Raw genomic sequence first — 12,045 nt, 5'->3', positions numbered from 1 at the left:
GTAATCCTGGTCTTGCATTTCATTTCAGTAAAGGACATCAGAAAGCCCAGTGTAGGTCACGTACAGGTCCTTGTACTTTCTTTGTCAAATGCAATTACTCAAACTGTGAATCATCAGCCGTACCACTCCCTTTGAGAGTTCATACACACACACACACACACACACACACACACACACACACAGTCACACATACACCTGCCTGTGGCGACTGTGGTCTGGTTTGCACCTGCTGATGTGATTGTTCAGCACTGCCCATCAGTGCACATAATGAAGTGCAAATCAGGCTAATGTGCTCACTGATGCGCTGGCTTTTAAAGATCAGCCCAAATTGATTTATTCCCAGCACCGCTGAGGCATTAACAAATAATAAAATGGAATATAGCAAATATGTGCGCCGAGGGACCAAAATCTCATTCCCACTGCCAAACGCAGCAAGCGGAACCGCTCCAGCACTCCTTTCATCAGTGCTGGAGGAGACTGCTGCTACCTGCACTATTTAGGAGATTTGCTCAGAGAGATCTCCGAGGCTCTCTTAGCGCTGATGATGTTTACAATGCACAAGCTAGTAAAGATCATAAGACCTCAGTTGTTTTCCCACAGATCCATTCAGATTATATAATCACTGCTTTATTTCCTCACTAGGCACCTTAAGACTGATTTCATTCCGTGCTTACAAATCGCTGTGGTCAGTGCCTGGGGTCTCAGGCTGAGTAAAGGCCACCGACTTCTTCCGCACTTGCTCCTCTGGCTCTCCACATTCTAAAACAAGGATGGACTCAGATAAATAATGCATCAACTGGACAAATACCACACAGCAAACAGCTTCTATTTGTGAATTTTTCCTGCGTAGACTTCTGAACTGTTACTAATGCACACTCATGCAGGTTTATTGTTATTCCCCAGCGAGACATATCCTTCCAGCCCTCGTGTCCGTATATCTTTACAATTTATGATCTAATTACTGAGCATAATGAACAGTCAACGAGTTGTAACCGTCCTCATTAAAGTGTTTCAATGATTGCAGCGATTAATTGTTATAGTAATGACTTTTATTTGCATATCTATGTCTGGTGAGTCATTTCGCAAAGGCTTGAAGTTCTTGATGTTCACTTTAGCCTCATAAATAGCCGTGAAAGAAAACAGACTTTAGTCCTGTTAAGCTAAAGGTTTGGTTGTTACTCAGGTATACTTTTGATTTTTTTTTCCCTGTTTAATTTGATCATTTTGTTGCCAACTGAACACAAACTGCCTGTTAGTAATATTACTAGAAGCTGTTTTTTGAATCGTGGTAATGATACTGTAAAGTTTATTTGTATTTTGTTTTACCTTCTACTTTTGTTCACCCAATTTCTAGGCTCAAATAAAAGAATAATAATTTACTAAAGTATTTTAATGTGAATGCAGCCAGGGACACAGGAAGGAAGGGTGCAGCAATCTCAGATTTCAGGATAGCTTAATGGCCAAAATAATATAAAAATAATATTTTTTGTATAAAAATATAAAAAATAGATTATTTAAAAAAATATTTTTTTATTTATTTGATGACTTGTGGAATGTTTTAACCTCAGATTTTGAATCAAACCACTTTTGTTAGCTCTGCTGTCATCGGTTAACTTCTATTACTATCTGTCATCAGATTGTCCAAAGATCTTTCAGCATTCTCTATGGCAGGCAGGGTTGTCAGGTCTAGCAAAAATCTACAGTTTGCTTAAAAGCTGTCCACCAGAAGCTGAAACTTTAGCATTTTCTTTTGTGACTGCTTTTTCAAACTAGCCCAATTTAGCATAAAACCCCAAACTTGGCAACCCTGGTGGCGGGTGCGTGCTGCACCAAATGCTCAGCAGCATTATCAATTCAGAGTGAACATGCAATTCCTCTGCATCTTCTGTAGGTCCAAGTGCCCTGCCCAGATCATGAAGAACTCTGTAGTGAGATAATAGATATCTTAAGTAGCATGGCATTAATTCAAAGGGAATGGAAAGGGGGAACAACTTCTAGAGTACCAAACAGTACAGGACTGAGCAGTGAGCAGTGCACACCTGTGCATGACATCCCTGCTGGTCCTCATGGTCCTGCCAGCACTCATCTTATTGGTCATTACTGTTTTTATAATCTCTTCAGTCGCTATTGCCGATAATCTACTCAGCTCTTCCAAACCGCCTTAAATATTGGATCTTTTTGGGATGATCTTAACCCAGAATGTTCCATATGAATTGTAATTTTGATCGGCTTGGCTGCAGACCCAGGTCAGGGAAGACTTATTGCAGCTGTACGGTGAAGGCGGCTGGCCTGTCCCAGCCACCCCACAGGGATATGAAGGATTGGCCTGATGTGGCAGTACTTAGAGCACAACACGTGCTACTTCCCAGCTGGTTATGACCTCATTTTGGAGGTGATTTACTGGGCGTCAGTCCCGTAAGCCCTGTAAGAGCATGAAAAACAGCATGTTTGTGATTTGATTGGCAAGAAGCGTGTATGATTTTTATCATCTCATAAAGAAGACCAACTGACACACTTTTGATTTATTTATTTATTTGTCTTAGTTCCACTTGGCCCAAAACATTTTTCAGCCTGTAATACTAGTACTTGTGCAGGGCTGCACAATATAGAAAAAATACTAGTGTTGCGGCGTATTGTGATTGTGAAGGACCTTGCTGTGCATAAAAATACATTGGTAAGTCAGTAATGGCACACGATTAAAAATTGCATTATTTTGACCATAATAGAGTACATTTGTTGTTTTAAACGAATAAATGTTAAAACACAAAAAAAGAAACACTTATCTGGAACTGATTAGTCAGGAAGCCTAAAGCACACAGTAGAAAGCATGTGATTGGTTAGAGGATTCATTTGCATATTGCAGCCTTTTATGAAATCAGTATTGGGCAATCTTGCGATAACAACAAACAATATGTTTTGCAACCCTACACTCTTATCAAAAGAAGTTGTATATAGCTGTGTTTCTCATATCAGTCCGCATTATTGCTCCAACCCAACACGAAATGCATAGAGATCAGGGTGAAAATGGGAACCGTCTGGGGGTCCCTGAGGACTAGTTTGAAACCCTTTGATGTATAGAACCTAAAAAAAAGGTTGTAACAATAGCGGAACCCGTTTTAGGGTTATATCAAATCATTTTTAAACCATTGGTTTTCAAATCATTGGTTTTTTGAGCTTTTATGGTTCTGTATACCATATACTATAAGTCTCTGATTAGCTCGTTTACACACTGTTTGATTTCCACATGGCTGAATGGTGGGGGATATGTTTGATATAAGTATTTTTCAGGCTGTGATGCTTCTGTAGTTCCTGTAGATTTTCTGCATACTCTAAGTATCTGAGTTATGGCATCATAAACTTCACAGACACTATATGTAGGAAGTACTGTGCACTAAAGTAATGGTATGTACCATGACAGTGCAAGCCCCTGCCACTACATTTAGTTATTTTTCTTCTTTTTTCCAGATATCATTTGACTCAGTGCTACTCTTTTCCCTGTGTCAAGTCAACACCAGTCCAGCTTAATTAACAGGCCCAAGATGACCATGAAATAGCTTTCATTTGTAATATTTCAGCCTTTGAAAGAGAGAAAAACAAAATATATGACAAGATGAGGCAGGTTGACTCCATGCTGATTTGAAGGTCCCGAATGTAATTCTCTGCAAAAGGCTGTGATTCATTTCATACGGTAATGGAAAAATCAATTGTTAAAAAAAGCGAAGGAAATTATCGTGATTTTTTTTTCTCTGTGGTGACATTTTATTACTTTTGCCAGGCAGCACATGCCATTTTGGTAATAGCTTGATTTCATATTTACCCGAACAGATGCTGCCCTACTGCTCATTCAGTCACTCTCTTGTTACCATAGCGATAATGCCTGCATGACCGTATCTCTTGCAGATCTTTTTGTCAGTCCTAATTGCAAGTTTGACAAGGCGATCCAAGCCAGCATGAGCCAAGTGCGAACATCTGTCCAGGTTTCGTAGGTCAAATGCTCCGGTTCGAATAAATATTATGAAGATGCATGTGACCTCTGGAGAGATCAAAGCATTTCACGATGATAGCTTAATATACTATTGAAATGAGGAGAGCAGGAAGACTACAGGTCATTTTAATGCTAAAAGGCAAAGTTTTTTCATTGAAACATTGTTGGAGTAAGCCTGTGGTTAGTGTGATGTCATTATCACTGTCCCTCATTCCTCAGAAACTCCATCAACAGCCCTCAAATCAGCCATCAGCACAACTAGAAACATGTTAAAACATGAATCATAGGTCACTTGCAAATATCAAAAGTAGGTGTTGTATCTCAGAAGTGAAAGAAATCGAGGGCAACATAAAGAAGGGATGTGAATTGTCTGCTTTTCTGTGGTTTCCCCTAGTCGAGTAGGTCTGGACTCTTCTCACTGCACCAGTGGAGGGCCCTGTCCATTTAGTCCATTTTAAATATCTCTAAGGACCTATGAGTGACAGGTAACAGCTCCCCTGACCACATACTGTAGCTTCAACCCTTCTGCTTTACTCCATGTATTCTAAATGCCGCTGAAGCTCACCTCTCTGACTCCCAAGACTGATATACTTTTGTATTCTTACAGACCACTTTTTTTGGCTGATTTTTATTCTCTCTTGAAGCTGAAATTGCCGTGGTGGAATAGATAGATAGTCCGCATCACTTTTCTCGATTTAAAAGGTTAATCGAAGCTCATCTCTGAAGTCTCGCTCTGTAAAAGCAGTAGCCAGGTTGGAACTGCACAGTAAAATGAGCGTGAGTGAGGTGAGGCAGGGTTATTGGTAGAGCTGTCTGCCTTTCAGTGGCTTTACCTTTTCTGCCCTACCCCGCCCCCGCCGACTCGCGTGGTATGAGAAGCCGTGTCCATTCTGTACAAAGCCCTGATATGATCTGAGCCTGTGGACTGCTTGCATTTGAACATCTCCTCATTTGAAGTCTTCAGTGTTTTTGCCTGCTCTCCTCACTCACTTTTTTTGTTCTCTCTGTGTCTTCTGTAAGGAAGAGCCCTGCTGTCAGTAGTGAAATTGAGGGCAGGCCAGCACTCTGCCACAGATATGTTAAAAAGACAAAAGGAACAAGGCAGGGAAAAAATTGGAAAAAAAATGGAAAAAAGGAGCAAGAGACAAAAGTGAGGGTGAAAAAAAAGGAAGAAAGAACATAGGAGGCATTACTCGACTCTGCTTGAAGTGTGTTTCTCTCTTTAAATTACATTAATGAAAAAAACGACCACAGAGAGCCTGTTCATTTCACTTTGAATTGACCCCTAGGCTATTTATGCCCCTTCTTTATCTGGGCATTTCATTCTGCATTGTAATGGAGTACAGTTTTTGATATACTCCTTAGTAATTCCTAAAGCAAAATGGTTGTTTTTGCTCAGATGTATTTTATTTGATCAGTGCACTGCCTCTGAGAACCTGCTTTAACTAAATGGGGCAGGAAACAGGTGTTCTAGCTCCTTTTGCATAACTTATACTAGAGTGTCTTGTTCAGGTAAACAGTAGCAGTGCTTCTCTGCTTAGTTAATATAAATAAGAAAAAATAATAATCTGAAAATGTATAGAATATATAGAATAATATTGTCTACAAAACAGTATAGCTAGAATTGCTGAGACAGTGTTTTCACTGGCTACTAACTTGCCAGAGTGGCGCTGATGCTTCAGTGGCAACAAATTGTTTGGTTTAACAGTTCGTCTTCTGTAAACGCCCTTTTCTAGTTCAGTAGTGCGGTCTTCCACACATTAACTGAGATCTTACACATCCCATTTTTTCTGTCTTCTAGCTATGAAGGACCAGCTGGGTGAACCAGTTTGCTACAGTGCCACCCTGAAGCAGACCAGTGCTGCAGCTCTAGTTAGTTGAGAATACCAAAGACAGAAGCTCACAGATTGTGGGTGAAGCCGCTAAATAATGAGCTCTCCCTGAATTTGTATTTGAGCCTCTGTTTTCCCCTAATGGACAGCTTAATGTCATAAGAATTTTGATTTTGAGACATTCACAGGGTCCAAGAGGTTAATTAGGGGATTCCAGACCTCCAGGACTCCCTGTATTTTGTGCCTTACCCATATGTACATTTAACAGTGTATACAGTACTGTGCAACGTGAGGAACCACTCTTGACATCTTTAATTTTCAGTCAAAATGACCATGTTGTTTCTGTCCATCCCTCCAAGAAGCTGCCTAGAAGTCATTTCTGAGAAAAGAAAATAGACAAAAAAAGGTATAAAGAAGCTGCTGATGTTCTCAGAAAAATGGACTGACCACCCCAGGGGCCAGACCTCAACATCACTGAATGTGTTTGGGATCACTTGGATCGCGAGAAGCAGAAAATGCAGCCAACTTCTAGGACTGAACTTTGTAGGTGTGGAAAATATCCCTGTAGATTTCTTTGAAAGACTAAAAGCAAGTCTCCTGAAAAGAATGGAAGCGGTCATAAAGGCAAAGAGTCTTACCTAATACTGAAAAAAACTGAAACTATATTTACTTGCTAAGGCTTCTGTGTAATTTTTGTAAAATATAATTTTCTGCTTTTTTCCAGAACTGAGAAGTGAATAACATGATGGAAATTTATTCAGTGAGGGGTGAAGTCAGAGACTTCTACATAGTACTGTACTCAATGCTGTAACCAGAGTGTTTATTTATCTCTAAGAACCATAGTTTTCTGTAGTAGAATGTCCATGTGGCCTTATCTGTCCCACACAGTAAGCTTAGCAATACTTAAAGAAATTTGCATCTAACTGAAGGTGTGAGGACACTTTATCCTGTTTTTTGCACATATGATGTTGACATATGATAAGAAAGAATCATGTATCCCAATCTCAATACAGCCGGAAGATAACCAGCTTTACCACTAGATTCAGGATTTACAGGGTATTTTACTTTAGCTCATCATCTGATATGAAATGCCACACGCGAGCACACTGCATGATGAGGCTGGGAGCTGACTGCCCCAGCACTCTGTATGGCTGTTCATGTCATGCAATGTATAAAAAGCCTAGTCAAGGAGGTTACCATCAAGCTGGAATCATTATGCTAGCAGAACACACTTGGGCCATTGTTGTCGAGGATGATTTAAATCAGCACTTGTGTTCTTTCAGTTGCATGACTGAAATCCACTTTGCTATAAGAAGCAGACGTCTGCTCACAGAGCAATGATACTAAAGAATAATACATGTGTGAGTAAAGAGGAAATTAGACATAGCTAAGAAATAATTCATGCAAGGCTAAAGTGAGAATTCAGTTATTCTGCTTGATGCATGCTTGCAGTTACAGTGGAAGGTAGCTGTGGCTCAGGGTCTCGGAGCGTGATATTCCTGAAGGCTGTTTTTTTTTTAGACGTCTTATGATAGCTTGAGGAAATATGAAGTTGCCATGTAGGGTTGTCACATTGCCATGTTGTCAAAATTCTGGTAAAAACAATAGTCGCGTTCCAAAGCCTAGGCTGCAGCCGAGGTAGTGCGGGTCCTCGGTAGGACTGTCCTATGAAGACTCCTGAGAGAAAATGGAGCCTGTTGCATAGTGTTTGTTGCTTTTCGTTGTTGTCTGAAGAAAACCTTGTATCTCCAAAATGACAACTTTACAGGAAAAGGAAAAAAACTACTTTACTTTTAATGTAAGTCAATGGAATCAGACATTTTTCCAAGTCATTTTGGGCCATTTGGTCCATGCTTCATGAAATTTACCCTCAATGTAAAGGGCAACAGGCATTTTCAAATCATGCCAAAAACTGAAAACAACAAAAATGGAGATACAAGTTTTCTTTCGACAGCAGCATTTTTCATTTCTTTACGGAAATGGAGATGTTCTTATGTAGTACAAACAATACATATACACAAATACTTCTAAATAAAATACGATGTATGGACGATATATGATATATGGAGGAATTATCTAATTAATCAGTGATTTTACACTTTATAAGGTAATGAAGACAAATTCAAGTACGTGCACAGCTTGCATTTTAAAACAGACTCAGCTGCAGCAGCTGTTTTCCCCCATTTTCATGGTGCTGTTTGTTTTTTTCCTTCTCGTCATTTGTGCACAGAGAACTGTGGGTAACCGAAGGCCTGGAAGGATACATCTCATGCATCCTTGAAATCTCTCAGAACGTAAGCTGCATTACTGGGCTGTATACGAAGGGTCCTTCACTTTGGAACGGCCTGCTGTGACGTAGCGGACGAGAAATGTAGCGTACCTCGGCTGCAGCCTAGGCTTTGGAATGCAGCTAATATTACAATACTTGAAGACATTTTCACGATACACAATATGCATAGTCATGTTATTTAGTTCTGGGATTTGATCAGTTGGAACAGACAAAAAAGAACCAGTAGTCCTAAATTTTAAAAATACTACCAAAGACTTTGAGGACACTGATGTTTGTTCAGTGTTTCACAAACTGTGCTACATTAAATCCAGTTAAACAAGACTAATTATGCTGTCTTTGTGATGAAGCATGAAGCTGTCAGTTGGTCATCTTCATCAGCAAGGTATACAAAATATGGTAAAACCTCACTCTGTCATCCCGTCTTTTCCACAAGTTGGAAGAAAGAAAGATCTCTTGGTAACACTAGGTAACACTTGGCACTTAAGGGTTCACAAGTCAAATGTAAGTTAGTCTTGCAGAGACTCACAGAGACTTATCGGAGGTTCTGGTGTGTTTGAGAGCGCACATTGTCTAAACAAGGGATCAGTAACCCAAATCTTAAGAAGGGTCATTTTGTCCTTTCAACGAAAATCAAACTACCTTGGGAGCCACATCATTTTATGTCCATTTTACCATCTTGGCTGTAAATATGACTCAGTATGTGTTACTGCACTAGTATAGGCTAAAAAATCTAAGCGAAAATGCAGATTTTCTTTGCTCTGCTTTAAGCTTTAGCTCAGCTATAGCTGCTTTTCTTGCATCGCTGGCAGGAAACTTTTCCTCAAAAGTGGAATAGTTTCTTGTAAAATGTCTCTCAACGCTCGATTTTTCGAAGCTGAAGTCAGCTTCTCATTCACAAGCTTCTTTTTCGACTCTTTCCGTTCCACCTTAAATGGTGCCTGAAGCGCCAGAATGTAGCTGCTGCATCATTTAAAGTGGAACGGGAAAATTTTAACAAGAAGCTGGTGAATGAGAAATGACTTCATATTCGCAACTTTTGTTTGACAGTTTCTCGTTGCAGATTAAACATATCAGGAAACCAGCTGGAGTGCTTATAAATGCAAATAAGTCCATTCGTCTTCATCAATGTTTGTCTTAAATTTTTCTCTTAGCCTTTTCGTTATCTACTAGCTAGGCAAATGTTTAAGACTGTTTGTTTATTGTTAAAACTGTGTTAGAATGATCAGAGCTTCATTTTACTGCAAAGGATTATTTTATGTTTACCTAAAAATCTATTTCTGCTGTGGAGCCGCAACAGGGCAGTAAAAGAGCCGCATGTTGCAGACACCTGGTCTAAACAGTCTGTCTGGTCTTCCACCTTTTCCCACTCGCTCCAGTCTACACCCCAGTCTTCGTCTTCTGTTCCTCTTTACTACATCCCCTGAGGCCTGTCTCAAAAGCAGAATTTTTGCCAACTAACTTTAAACTTTAAGCTTGATCTAACTTAAGATTATCTATCTCATGATACTGAATCACTTTTTACTAGCCTACATCACCTTGGCAACTTATGCTCTAGGGCAGGTTAGGTTCAGGATGATAAGCCAAACCTTAGTTGGTGCAGTATATTGTGGTGGGGTAAAGAACGTGCTTTCATGTACACACACAGTGATTGTGTATTTCAGTCTGGGTTGACAGAGAAAACTGGTCACTGCTGACACAAAACAAATTAATTGCAGTTGCATTTGTTAGGGTTTGTGAAGCTGAAACTTGGTCAGGAGCCCTGCCTAAGCTGAACTTGATTTGATTTGTGAGACAGGCCCTTGGCAGAAAAAAGCAAAAAAAGCCACCTTAGTTGCACCTTTCTGCTATTCAATTAGTCATTTCTCTAGCTAGCTTGTTTTGCTTGTTGCTATTGATTGTATTCTGGACATTAAAAGAGCACAGACCTAAGGAATTTGGGGTAGGTTTTAGCAGGAGTTTTCCCTTCTTTGTGGCAGGTTTCCAGATTTTTTTTTCACAGTCCAGCAACAAATGCTTAACAAGTTGTCCCCTGAGATGTATTCTTGTTTTAAGACCATATCTGGCCCCATGAAACTACCTTTCAGTTTGCTTGTACTTCTATTTCTACTTTAGTAGATATAACGTCACCAGATGTAGGGTTTGGTCGCCATTTTTGTTTTGTCTAAACCAAATGGTAATAGAATTTGAGGCTCATCCAAAAACTTTCAAAACTTTGTGCAACCTTATTACCAGGCTGTATTGCAAAATGCAAGATTTATTTCCCAAATTTTATGAATCGTGTTGCTTATTTGTGGCTTCTTAGCAAATAGTTTGTGTTCTTTTTTGTTTAGAGTAGTTATTCTTGTAGATTACTGAGCAGCTTCATCCCAGAGTTTTCTCATTCGGTGATAGATAACTCACCTCTTGAGACTCTGAGTCTGCCAGCTGTCTGAACAAACGCTCTGGAGGCACCACTCCACCTCCTCTTCCTCCTCCCCTTCCTCTTCTCCGTCTCAGAGACAGAGCTCAGGAAAGCTCTGTGCTTTTGTTCGCATTGATTAGATGGAGCTGCGTGAGTTCCTCCATCAGTCTCATTAATGGGCTCCATTAGCCTGGCTCCCCAGGCGCAGAGAGGGCGAGTTAGTCAGATGGTAAACACAGATGCGCTTGAAAAGGCAGGTGACAGTTCCTCCCTCTTAGGGAACATTCTAATAGCAGCCACACCGCACACTCGTCCACTCACTCATTCCACATTGCAGACGTCTCTTAGCCATCAGCGAATCATAGAGATACACTGGAACAAAGCCACATGCTAGATTCCAGGGATCTAAATCAATTTGATCAGAAGATTATAATGAGGGATATCGTACTGATCCCCTGAGCTGTAAAATCGCACCGATTATAGGTTTGTGGCACATTCACGTGAGGTCAAATCCATGAAAAAGCCGAACTACAGCACCGTGTCATATATTCTGATTACACAAATACAGCAAAGAACTCTAAAATTGTCTGATCGTCAGATTGATTTGATTTGTAATGTAGTGCATGCCTCAATCTCTTGCTTTTTTAAAGACTACAGAAAAGCCTGGCAGTGAGCAACCTTTGTGAATACTCAAGAGTTCTATCCCATTCACATTTTTATAGTAGCTTGTATTATATAATTTCTGATGTCCAGTTTTCATCTCTTTCTGCAGCCCTCTTTCAAATTATTTGGAGGACAGATTTTCGTTTGGACTTCATGGTTTCCCCTACAATAGAAATTAATGAGTGGCCCACCCAGTGATCTCAATCGCTTGCCTACTAATCCCATCAATCATTTTTACTCAGCAAACATGCAGGCCCACTGCAACTGCAACAAAAAGACACTGTTGTCACTGTTTTTGATTGTTTACTTCTGTGCAGTGCTGCTGTTCTTATTTATGTGTTCTATACATTGATTGGCTGTAGGCCTGTGTCAGTGACCGAATCATCTTACTCAGGTAACAGTAGTACAATGAATGTAAGTATTAATGTAGAATATCACATCGTCCAATAAGATAATATGTTCAGTTATGTTCACATATGGGAATACTAGTTTCTTACTAGGGTTTACATGAAACAAGTCAAGAAGTGAATAATGCATTTTTTTTTTTACCTGGGGGTAGCTGTGTTTTATCATGACTGGGGGCAGTTATCACGGTAACTCCGTTAACTATCATTGGGCCCTGGGCCCTGGATGCTTAATGAGCCAGAAACGGGAGCGCTAAACCAGAAAATGTGCTGCACTGATTGCCACAAATGCTTCATGGGAATTCATGCTAGCAGATGAGCTATATTTCAGCTTAGCCCAGAGAAGGGTCATATAGGCTAGGGATATGCATTTCAGCTAATTTTGATATTCAAGTATCCGTAAAAATTAACGAACAGTGGCGGAAAAATAAGAAAAAATGGACTTTGGCCGACATTAGCGCAGAGCTGTG

General features: G+C 40.0%; 1 protein-coding gene across 1 annotated transcript in view; it reads left to right on the top strand.

Annotated features, from left to right (window-relative positions):
- The window catches only part of si:dkey-112m2.1 (transmembrane protein 132C), a 125,328-nt gene that overhangs the window by 22,446 nt on the left and 90,837 nt on the right, over positions 1-12,045 (top strand). The window lies entirely within an intron of this gene.

The sequence above is a fragment of the Colossoma macropomum genome, unplaced genomic scaffold (assembly GCF_904425465.1).
Source record: "Colossoma macropomum unplaced genomic scaffold, Colossoma_macropomum, whole genome shotgun sequence".
In the NCBI taxonomy this organism is placed as follows: domain Eukaryota; kingdom Metazoa; phylum Chordata; class Actinopteri; order Characiformes; family Serrasalmidae; genus Colossoma; species Colossoma macropomum.
The sequence above is the reverse complement of the archived record's forward strand: the minus strand, read 5'-3'. Positions and strand labels throughout refer to the sequence as shown.